Genomic DNA, 11,228 nt, shown 5'->3' on the forward strand with positions numbered 1-11,228 from the left:
GCCATTACCTTTCCAAGCTTTTCTTAATAGTACCATTTACTCTTTCCACCTTACCATTGGCTTGTGGTCGGTAAGGGGTGTGAAGTCTGCTACTGATTCCCATAAGTTTACACATATTTTGGAAGATATTGCCAGTAAAGTGGGTACCCCTATCACTTTCAATGATTCTAGGGATACCAAACCTACACACAAAATCTTGTACAATTTTCTTTTCAGTGAACACAGCAGTATAAGTGGCTGGTGGATATGCTTCTAACCAACCGGAAAACACATCAATACACACTAACACATACTTTAGATTCCTGCACGGTGGTAATTGGATATAGTCAATTTGTATTACCTAAAAAAAAGGTCTGTCTGTAGGAGGGATGTGGGATGGCTCAGTTGGAATAGTTTTCCCGACATTTTTCCTCAAACAAGACATGACATTGCTTTCTTACCAGCTTGAGAGGAAAATCCAGGAGCACACCAGTATGCTCTCACCAGTTTGCACATACCTTCTTTACCCAGGTGAGTCAGACCATGTGATGGATAATTTGTTCGAGGAGCTACAGGCTTACTTTGTCCATCCCTCCAGAGTCCTGAGGACTCTTGACCACATCCCTTCGCCTTCCAGACCGCTTTTTCCTGCAGGGAACACAAATCTTGCATTTCAATTAATTTCTGCATGTCTAATGTCTGAAAAACCATCATAGTCTCGGTCGATACAGTCATAGGTTAAATTTCAAGTTTCCCTTTACAATGCAGCGCCGCTTGAAATTTAATCGCCGAACACGCTGAACACGTGGGTGTTGAAGAACCCGCATGTTCATACATTTACCCCCGGGTCTTCTTCAAAGGTATTGGCTTTGCACTTTATGACGGCAACTATTCTGGGTAACTGTATCGCTGTCAGAAGTCCTTTTATGTGTTGTGAGTGTGCCACTGGCGTACCTGCTGCTGTCGTAAAGTTTCTTAGACGCCAAAGGGCCCCAAAATCATGCACTACCCCAAAGGCGTACCTAGAGTCCGTATATATATTGGCTGATTTACCCTCTGCCAACTCACACGCTCTCCTTAATTTTACTAGTTCCGCCACTTGGGCTGAGTGAGGTGGGCCAAGGGGTTCAGCTTCTACCACATCCTGATCCTCTACAACAGCGTAACCAGTACATAGCTCTCCCGTCTCTGTCTGTCTATGACAACTCCCGTCTGTATAAAACGTAAAATCTACATTTTCTAAGGGGGTGTCACGTATGTCGGGCCTTGCAGTAAAGGTCTGGTTCAGGTGTTCCATACAATCATGCGTATCAGTACTCTTGCCAAATTCATCATCACCCAGGGTCTCCTCACCTCCCACCCTTTGTGTCTCTAGAGACACATATGGAAGGTATGTAGCTGGATTTAAGGTGCTACATCGTTTGATGGTGATGTTTGAGGGTGTCATCAGAGCTAGTTCCCACTTTGTGAATCTAGCTGAAGAAACATGTCTGGTTTGAGCTGAATTTAACAGAGCTGATACAGCATGGGGTGTATAGACAGTTGAACTATGTCCTAATATTACGTCCTCGCTCTTACTTACCAGAAGAGCAGTTGCTGATACACTTCTGAGACATGTTGGGAGTGATCTTGCCACAGTGTCCAATTGTGCACTGTAGTATGCTACCAGTCTGCTAGCGTCACCATGTTTCTGTGTGAGGACACCTGCTGCACAACCATCAGCTTCCGTACAGTACAGCTCAAAAGGTTTTTCATAATCAGGTATTCCCAATGCAGGTGCTCTAGTCAGACTATCTTTTAGATTAAAGAACGCCTGCTCTGACTCTTCTGTGTGTACCACACGTTCTGGTTTTGAGGAAGAGACTAGTTCCTGCAATGGTAATGCCAGAATAGAAAAACCTGGGATCCAGGATCTAGAGTATCCACACATCCCCAGGAAGGTATGAATATGCTTCTGGCTCTGCGGCAGAGTCATGTGTTGTATAGCCTCAATCCTGTCAGTTGTCAGGTGTCTTAGCACCTTGGTGAGGCAGTGTCCTAAGTATTTGACCTTAGTCTGACATGGCTGTAATTTATCCTTTGCCACCTTGTGCCCTGTTTGTGAGAGATGGAGCAACAACAATTTAGTATCATGTAAACATGACATAAAAGAATCAGAGTACAGAAAAAAATCGTCCACATATTGAATTAGAACAGACCCATTGCAGGGTTGAAAGGATTGCAAACAGTCATGTAAGGCTTGGGAGAAAATACTGGAGCTGTCAATGAACCCCTGGGGCAGTCTGGTCCATGTGTATTGCACTCCCCGGTAGAAGAATGCAAAAAGGTATTGGCAGTCAGGGTGAAGAGGGACTGAGAAGAAAGCAGAACATAGGTCAATGACAGTAAAATGACTAGCAGACGGTGGAATTTGCATGAGGATGACAGCTGGATTCGGCAATACGGGGAATTGGCTCTGAACAACTTTATTAATTCCCCTTAAGTCCTGGACTAATCTATAGCCCCTCCCCCCACTCTTCTTCACAGGGAAAATGGGACTATTTGCTGTGCTGGATATACTACTAATTCCACCTCCGGTTTTAATGGATACTGTGGAATTTTTGGAGCTATCCTACCACTTTTTAGATTTACCATGACAGGGGCTACGTTTGCCATTAGTCCAGTTTCCTGTCCATCTCTGGTCCATAGTGAACCTGGTATTTCCAGCAACATCCCCTTTACTTGAGATGGACTTTGTTCTATAACAGTAGAGTGTAACATTAACCTTTGAGGGGTGTCCAATATATCCTGTACCTCATGCGGGACCTTCTCTGGTATGTCTAAGAACACACCATCTGAAGTACAGTATATGACACATCCCATTTTACATAACAAGTCTCTCCCTAGCAAGTTAGTAGGTGCCGCTGCAGCTAAGAGAAACGAATGCTTAGTATGCAGGGGCCCGATAGAAACTTCAGTGGGTTTAGTTAGAGGATAATGTAACACTCCTCCCGTTACCCCCATAGCTGGAATAGTTTTACTGGTCACCTGTAGATTAAAAGGAGAGGTTATCACAGATCTGGCCGCCCCTGTATCTACAAGAAAAGTTTGCTTCCTACCAGCTATGTCAACTATCATTGTTGGTTCTTCTCTCAGACTCTCAGTTAACCTCACTGGCTGTAGACTACAGGTATGACCTGACCCCTAGCGCTGTCTATTGCTTTCCCGCGCAGCATTTGCTGCTGTAATATGCGCGGGCAGGTGTGAGTCTCCTAGTCTATGTGAATCCCTCCTTGGAGGATATCTATGCGACCCTTCATTAGGATTATATCTTCCCTTAGTACAATCTTTCCTCATATGTCATTCTTCTTTGCAATTATTACATCTCAACATTCTGCGTTTCCGGTTATGTGGGTTAAAGGCTGGTGGTCGTGTATGCATTCCCTCTAATGCCTGTATACTCACCGTCATCTACTTGTCACTCTTTTCTTCCTTTTTCCTAAAGATATTTTTATCATGCTCCACAGCAGACTCCCTAAGGGAATCTACCGAGATGCCTCTCCAATTAGGTAATGAGGTTTGTACTCTGGTTTTTAAATTTTCCCTAAGACCATCCATTAGTACTCCTACAGCTACTTCCCTGTGATGTGGGTCCTCACCTATGTTTGATATCCCAGTGAACCGTGTTATCGCTGCTATAGCTCTACTAAAGTAATCTGATGCTGTTTCACTATCTTTTTGTTTTATGGTGAAAATCTTACTCCAATTCGCTACTACTGGAAAATAGATGGCTAAATATTTGACAATCTGTTCTATATTCTCTTGATTAATCTCATCTGTCAAGGTGTCGTCTTCCTCCAACGAACAATCTTTAATAAATTGTTGTATGTTAGTATTGGGAGGAAGACACGCCCTCAAGACTACACGCCAATCCTTATCGGTTGGTTCGTGTGCATTTCCCAAGTCTTTAACAAACTTCTGACACTTTGCCAACTCTTTTCTAGGATCTGGGAATTCAATCATAATGGAACGTAATTCTGATCTAGTCCAGGGACAATGCATTGTAACATTTCTTAAAGGAACTACACCATCCTTATCCGCCTTCCCATTGGGAACTGATATTGTGCGAACTGGATACGTACCCACTGGTTCACTATCTTCAGGGTTAGCTACTTCAGTACTTTGAATATTATCTCTCCTAGTGGTCACACTACTCTCACCTATCTCAGCCATTGCTCCTTTCCATACTTACGCTGAACCTCTAACATATTAACAGCATGGGCAATGGCTGAAATTACAGTGGGTTCATCCTCTTCTTCAGAAACACTTGCTTTAAACTGACTTAAAACAGGACATAACTTAGCAATTTCCTTTTTTTATTTTTAATAACGGCTGTATTTACCCCCCCGCCACATAGGGTGGCGGGGGCACGCTTGCGCTGAGTTCTCCACGGTTCTCAACGGCTACTTCCGCTGTGCGCGTGCTTTTTGCCACGTCTACTTCCGCTGTGCATTCGCTGCTCTGCCACGTGCTACCTTCCATTTGCCACAATTTCAAACAATCATTATGTTTATTCCTCACTTTCGTTGACTTACTCAACCATACTTTATCCTTTACAGTATTTAGTACCTCTGCATTAAAACTCCCTATTGTTGGGAAAGGCCTAACACAATCTTTGGTCATCTTGACCCACGTGTCGCAATACGCAGTTGCGTTTGCACCATATTTCTTACACATGAGAAATCTCGCTGAACCAATAGGCCGTTTCTTAGGCAGTACCTCAGCCACCTCTAGCGTCTGCTTAGCACCCATGTTGAACAATAGGGTCCCAGTAATATCACAATATCCTGCCACAAAAATAGGGTTCCAAAAATATCACAATATCCTGCCACTAATTTCAACACTCTGCTACCTGCAATCTACCGCTAGAGATATTTTACTGGCCCGTGAACGTATTTGCTACAAGCCGCGTCCACTCGCTTCCTCTCGTATTGAACGAGGACCCCTAATACAGAAATATCAATGCGGACTAAAGGGTTATCAGCTCCTCGATTACCCCTCACTCTCCAACAAAATCTGTTGAGTTTATTACAACTGGTAGCATCCAGTAAAGTCAATTACCAGCCTTACCAACGTAATTCCTCCCTGTTACCTGCAATTGCAACACTTAAAGCTTATCAGTAAGCGATGCAATTACCCTTGGGTGCACGTTGCGAAAACTCGCTTAGTTTCCGCCCCCGATATACCTGCCTTGTATACCGTACACCAGTTGGGCACCTGCCTCATCAGACAGCAACTGACACTCTATTCAACAATAGATCAAACCTTAGTGTATTTAAAGTCAACAAATCACATGACATACACCCTTTCTGCGCAGAAAATCAAAGTTACCAACAATAGTAATAATGTCCCAGAGGTTTTAACAAGTAATTATACTATGCATGTATAACAACTATCAAAACGATTGTTTAACCACGTGGCAAATCTACCGGAAGTTCGCATACGCAAAGCAGGAAGTACACTTACGCTAAGCAATGCAATACAGTTAAAACGCACAATGACAGTAGAAAGAAACAGTTTTCTCTTTTGTCCTTAGATTCAGTTAGCGTACCTTAGATAATGCAAAACGGACATTCGGTTTCACAACACAGAGTAAAATTCAGGTTTTGAACACATTGCGTTCTTACCCGTATATGACGCGTCTCCACCCCTTGTTGAGAAACCAAAATCCGTTGGTCTTGCGTATCGTCCGGCAACGAAACCTCCAAACTCTCAAGCCCCCAAATTGTTATGAGCATTTTGTCGCTATCCAATAATGATTGTCGAATCTCAATTTGTGTTTCCAACGCACAATTATTTATTCTCAAAAAGTAGCAGAATAATTCAAGTGAAATAATAGTAAATACAGCCGTTACTTATCGCAGGCGCTCTGGATCCAGTGTACAGTCATTCAGTCCTGAAGTCTGTGGTCAAGGTGACTGAACACTACATGAGAGCTACTGCTTATATGCAAGCAGAGATACAGTGAAACAATGCAGATGGTATAGCTTTCTTCTATTGGTCCAGGCATCAGGAGGGTCCAGGGGGTTACACATCATAGGCTGATTCAATCTAAGGAATCCAAACGTGGGGGTCTCTCCAGGGGATGAGCTCTGTTCTTCCCGCCAAACTGCTCTGTTCTTTCCGCCAAACTCCAATTACAATCAGTCCATTAGCATTTGACAGTTAATATCATATTAAAGGTTTATTCCCTAACATCAATAACTAGAGTATGCAATGTGAGATCTCTTCACCGAATGCACCGAGCAGCTGCTGATGTAAAGGAGATTAATATGATATTAGACATGACACATTTCTTTTAACCTGAACCATATGTATCATTAATATGCATATAACTTATAATATTACACATAAACACTACCATATTTCGACATAAATAACTATGTGTTGCAACTACGATTAATGTGTACTATTTTACAAATGTGCGTGTTTGTGCGAATGTATGTAAAAGCGTAAATGCTGTTGTTGCCACGTGTTGCGGCTGGGCACGCCCTTCCACGCCGTAGCGTGCTCTACACATCTTTTCAGACAAAGACAACCAAGTTTGCTCGATTTTAATTGAAATGACTTTTTCCAATTTGCTGACTTGACAGAACGATCAAGAGGGGCTGCAGGAATCAACAACTTTTTTCATTCTGGATTGTGTAAGTACTTTTCTTTCTTTTCTGTAAGTCCTTTCTTTCCTTCAACTGACTATCAGAGACATTTATATTCATTATAAATTAGATAACATATTGTAAAGAGAAAGTGTCACATTTTTCTTTTCACTCTAAACATTTGGCCTGTTAGAGGAGGAGATCTTTAGAAATAAGAGATCTAGTAGGAAAATAGTTAACATAACTAAGTACATTACACTGCAAGACCTGTACTGGATCCCATCCTTCACGTGGACAGCTGGTCCCAATTCATCACCACTGTGCTCATACTTTCCACAGGCTGCAAGTCCATTGGACTCTGTCCGTTTCAAGAACTCCTCAGAAGCAGCACTTTATTTTCCTTCTTCCCGCGCCAAGCATTTAGAGCAGAGGCTTGCAGAGTATGCCCATAAGAGAAAGTGAGAGACCAAGGTCTTGCTAGGGACAGTTGCGGATTGCATTCAGGCTAATAGTAGCTTCCTCCTCACTGTGTCCACCAAAAGGAAAGTGACTCCTGAGACTGCAGGGGGTATTGTTCAATGAAGGGCAGTTACAGTTTCCACAGAAATCTCCCCAGCAGTATATTTGTTTGGGCAAGCATGACCAGCAAGTTACCATGTGAGGTTTCAGTGTGTGCCCTCCAGGTTCACAAGATGATCACTTAGAGTCTTGTACACAGCAGCAAGAACCTTCTCAGTGACATACTGACAGCACTTCAGGTCATGGTCTCCATCAGGAAGGATCTCTGGCTCTACAATAGAAACAATACCATTCAGCTGGCAGATGGTCGCATAACGAGTGCTTCCGTTGGCATTTTCCATGATAGCCAGGGAAAAGGGGGTGTGCTCACTAACCTTGAGTACAAATTTCCACTTTGCAAGATCAGTACCATCTTTCACGCAGTATGTGTGTGTGTGGGGGGGGGGGAGGGTTGCAGCAGGTAGGAGGGCCCTGCCTGTTTCATTTGTGCTGAGCCCCACAATTTCTGATTGCTGCCCTGCGGAAGCCCCTCCACCAACTCACTCCAAGAACACCTTACAATGCATCGATGCATATCGGTGGAAAAGAATGTATATGTATGTATATATATATATATATATATATATATATATATATATATATATATGTATATATATATATATATATATATTTTAGAGATGTGCGCTGACCCTCGTGTTTTGCTTTCGAAACTAGTGTTGGTTCTACCCCAACTTCTTATTTTGGCTTTGCTATCAGTTTTTTTGAACACATGCAAAAGGTTTTGGTTTTTGATCTGTATTTAATTTAAAATTGTAAAATTGTGAAAAGTAGGTGAAATAATGTCATTTTGATCTGTTTTTGTTTTGCTCCTACATTACTATTTAAATAATTAACATTAATTTTCAGTAATTTCCAATCTCTTTTGTAATGATCCCCTCACAACAGTCCTGATTTTCACCAATTTTGACCAAAGTCTACAGCGGTCTGGCAGGCTACAATTAGTTTCAGAGCAGTGGCATAAAGATATCGTAGAAATACATGGCAGTTTTATAAAAGATACAAGCCCTAGACTAGGGACTTAATTGGTGATCTGGCAGCCTTGCAAAAATGCACTTTAAAAATCATAAGTACCTTCATTAAATGAGGATTACTTTTATGATACCTTTCTACTCTCTGATCTACTTCATAATCAAGAAAGAAAGTAACAGATCATCCATCATATACACTTATGCTACAGAAACAGGCAGCAGTCATTGGAGGGAGAGTTGTAGAAGTAGAACAGTTAATTAATATAGATAATACAGACATTGGTAAAACTAAATAGACGAAGGTGGCCTGCACTTTACCTATTTATGTATTATGCACTTATCGTTGGGTCGAGTATTCATCAGGAGCCAAGAGTCGAGCTTTCAAACACCTTGTCTTACTATAAGTGCCTTTTATGGTTTGTGTTATGCTGCTCTAGTGAATCAAACAAGAGGACTCATCACTCATATATATTTGCAAGTATACAAATATTGCATGTATAATATATGTCATGTATATCAATATGGAATGTATATAAAAATATTTTTAAATATTTTTATAGCTTTTAAAGGATGAAACTGATAGGCTAGGTAATATGTAAACCAGACAGTTCAGATTGGGCAATAGTTGGCCTTCTCACACAAATAAGTATGTAACTCACATTGATGCCAAACATCTATCTTGACAAGACAAAGCAATTGAATTTGAAAGTCCACATTCTGAGAAATTAAGAAACAGAATTTGGCATATTGGTCAACCAACCAGCAGTCAAGTTGTCAGTTGGCAGCACAGGAAACATACTGAAACAGGCATTACAATAAGTTACAAAAGTTATTTTTGGTGCAAGAATGTAACAAAGGCTTCAGAAGATTCTTGGGGGAAAATGGAGGGGCCAAAATTGTGCAAGATGGCATTTTCCTTGGGGCCTCTCATTCATATGTTAAAAAGGACATGCACCTAACAAACCAAGCATCCTAGCAACAGTCTTTTTGTGGCTTTAGTGCTTAATTTGTTTGGTCCCCACAAAACCCAACATTTTAGCTATTAGTTGTTCAACTGGAGATTAGATAGGAATGTTAACAAATGAATCTTGGGCATTTGGATAACAGTGGTCACTGATCATCATCCTCATTGAAGATGTCTACATCACTTACATTTTCTATATAGAAGATACACCAAGTAGATACCTGTTAGGCAGTATGTATGACACATTGGAGAGAGTCAGCAGCAATACATTGGAGAGTGTCAGCAGCAAATATATTGGAGAGGGGACAGCAGTATCAGAGCTCATTAGACAGACAGTATCTGCATCAGTAGACATTATTTTACAGATGATGAGACAATAAGGGCACAATGTTAAATGGTCCAAGATGGCATTGTACTTGGGGCCACTGGTGTGATACATACATGTTTTCGACAGCTACAGGATGGACATAATATGATTGGTGGGCAACAGAATAGATAAGGGTATAAAGTCAACAATATAATGACATCAATCCTGATTCATTAAGGAAAGCTAAGCAAAAGTAAATAAGACAAAATCATGTTGCATTGGAGGGGGAGGTAAATTTAAAATGTGATGCAGATTTGCATTTGGGGTAGGGCATGTCCTAGATCAACTTTAAATTCCAGTGTATAAATAAGCTATCAAGTATTTGTGTGGTACATGAAAAACAGTATTTTCCTTATGTGCAAAATAAGAAATTTGCACCCCTTGCCTTGTAACTTTGTTTAGTCCAGAAAACTTGAGTAAGAAAACTTACTCAATTTTTTGCTTAACTTTCCTTATTGAATCAGGCCCATCAATAGATTTATTAGAACAACATTTGATATGTAGACAATATTCATTAGGTTGACAATACAAATGTAGAAAGTATTATACCTAACTCTAAACCTGTCCCTATCCCTAGACTTGTCTCTAACCATAGACCAGTCCCTATCTCTGTCCCTACACCTGTCCCTAGATCTGTCCTTAACAATATCCCTATCTCTATATCTATAAAAATACTGTCGACATTTGAATAGTCTACCTAATCTTACTGTCCACCATGTCAATTGGCGACCTGTTAATTCTGTTGACACCTGAATTGTCGACTGTTGTCCACAAGCTGATAGACCAAGGCTAAAATGTAAAATAGTGCAAGAAAAATTATCCTTGAGACCTCCCACCCATATGATAAAAAGGACATGCACATAGTTTAACAAATCAAGCAATTCAGCGTCAGGAACTGCCACTTTTGTCACTGAAGTACTTGATTTGTTTGGGACCTCACAAAAGAGAATGTTTTGGTTGCTGGTAAATGAACTGGACAGAATAGATAACAGTTTAATATTTTTTTTTACAAATTACTAAAGATCTACTATGCAGAAAGGATGAGGAGAATGAAGGTGAAGTTACCCGCACTGCTGCTGCTGATGGCAATACACCTACCCAGTGGGCTGTCACAGTCATAAAGTCTTTGCTTTGACCAAGACTGCTTGTCCACATATCCGTAGTTAAGTGGACTGTTGGTTCAATGGCAGTTTCTAGGGATTGAATGACTATTTGCTTAACCTCCCAGTACAGCTGAGCAATTGATGTTTTGGAGAAATGGAATTGAGATAGAATTTTATAGCGTGGACACCTGACCTCAACTAACTGTCTTAAACCTATTGCATTGATGGCGGAAATTGGGCGCCCATCCAATGCTAACATAGCTGTCATGGCTTTCGTGATCTGCTGTATTACAGGATGCAGCATGTCATACTGGTTTATTCTTGTAAATGCTTGCTTCACAGATAATTGCGTAAAATACTTACTCGTCTTTCTCCACTTCTGAATAGATTTCCCCCCCTCAGCTGCAGTAGCTGCCGCACACAAGGATGTTTCTTTGCAATCATGGATTCCCATCCTCACATTTCCAAATGGTTGAGGACCTTTTTTTTTACTAGTTGAGGTCATGACAGTAGTACTACTGCCAGGTACTGGGCCTGGTGACCTTCACAAACAGCCTTCTTTAAATATAGATTTTACTGATTGACCCTTCCAAAATAGAAAAGTATTGAAAAATAGAAAAGATTAGAATATAT

At 41.0% G+C, this 11,228-nt stretch overlaps 1 pseudogene; it reads right to left on the bottom strand.

Annotated features, from left to right (window-relative positions):
- LOC142145728 (fructose-bisphosphate aldolase C-like) overlaps positions 1-10,209 on the bottom strand; it is a 30,951-nt pseudogene extending 20,742 nt beyond the window's left edge.
- Between the last annotated feature and the right edge of the window lie 1,019 nt (positions 10,210-11,228).

This window comes from Mixophyes fleayi, chromosome 1 (assembly GCF_038048845.1).
Source record: "Mixophyes fleayi isolate aMixFle1 chromosome 1, aMixFle1.hap1, whole genome shotgun sequence".
Classification (NCBI taxonomy): Eukaryota; Metazoa; Chordata; class Amphibia; order Anura; family Limnodynastidae; genus Mixophyes; species Mixophyes fleayi.